This window comes from Entelurus aequoreus, linkage group LG20 (genome assembly GCF_033978785.1).
Source record: "Entelurus aequoreus isolate RoL-2023_Sb linkage group LG20, RoL_Eaeq_v1.1, whole genome shotgun sequence".
Lineage (NCBI taxonomy): Eukaryota > Metazoa > Chordata > Actinopteri > Syngnathiformes > Syngnathidae > Entelurus > Entelurus aequoreus.
In genome coordinates, this window is record NC_084750.1 from 15,068,636 (window position 1) to 15,069,480 (window position 845).

Below are 845 nucleotides of genomic sequence, written 5' to 3' on the forward strand. Positions count from 1 at the left end.
CTATCCCCAGGTGCATGTATTTGAAGGTGGGAGGGGCCTATCCCCAGGTGCATGTATTTGGAAATGGGAGGGGCCTATCCCCAGGTGCATGTATTTGGAGGTGAGAGCGGCCTATCCCCAGGTGCATGTATTCGGAGGTGGGAGGGGCCTTTCCCCAGGTGCATGTCTTTGGAAATGGGAGGGGCCTATAACCAGGTGCATATCTTTGGAGGTGGGAGGGGACTATCCCCAGGTGCATGTATTTGGAAATGGGAGGAGCCTATCCCCAGGTGCATGTATTTGGAGGTGGGAGGGGCCTATCCCCAGGTGCATGTATTTGGAAATGGGAGGAGCCTATCCCCAGGTGCATGTATTTGGAGGTGGGAGGGGCCTATCCCCAGGTGCATGTCTTTGAAGGTGGGAGGAAGCCGGAGTACCCGGAGGGAACCCCCGCAGTCACGGTGAGAACATGCAGACTCCACACAGAAAGATCCCCAGCCCGGGATTGAACTCAGGACCTTCGTATTGTGAGGCACGTACACGCACTAACCCCTGTGCCACCGCGCTGCCCACAATTATACTATAACATATTCTTATTGTAATGTGCTGTTTGAAAGCATTATTAAACATTTTATAATGCAGCCATTGCATTGGATCTCAGAGTGGACGGTGTACCTAATGTATTGTCCTAAACCAATGCAAACATTTCCCAGAAGGCGATGTCATACTTTGCATTCCATAAAAGCCATGAAGTGGACATCAAGTGTTGTGCTTGTTGCTTCAAGGCACTAAAATCCCTCCCAGCGTGTCGTCTTCCACCCTCTTTGGTTTGATGGGAGGAGGTTCAAAGCCCCCTTTTCTTTTTA

The 845-nt window shown here is 51.1% G+C and overlaps 1 protein-coding gene across 6 annotated transcripts in view; it reads right to left on the reverse strand.

Annotated features, from left to right (window-relative positions):
• Positions 1 to 276: 276 nt before the first annotated feature.
• The window catches only part of LOC133635945 (transmembrane protein 196-like), a 155,874-nt gene continuing 155,305 nt past the window's right edge, over positions 277 to 845 (reverse strand). For all 6 annotated transcript variants that reach the window (XM_062029430.1, XM_062029429.1, XM_062029431.1 and 3 more), the window contains one exon: positions 277 to 845. This exon is cut by the window's right edge. The gene's annotated coding sequence lies outside the window, so the exon portion shown is untranslated.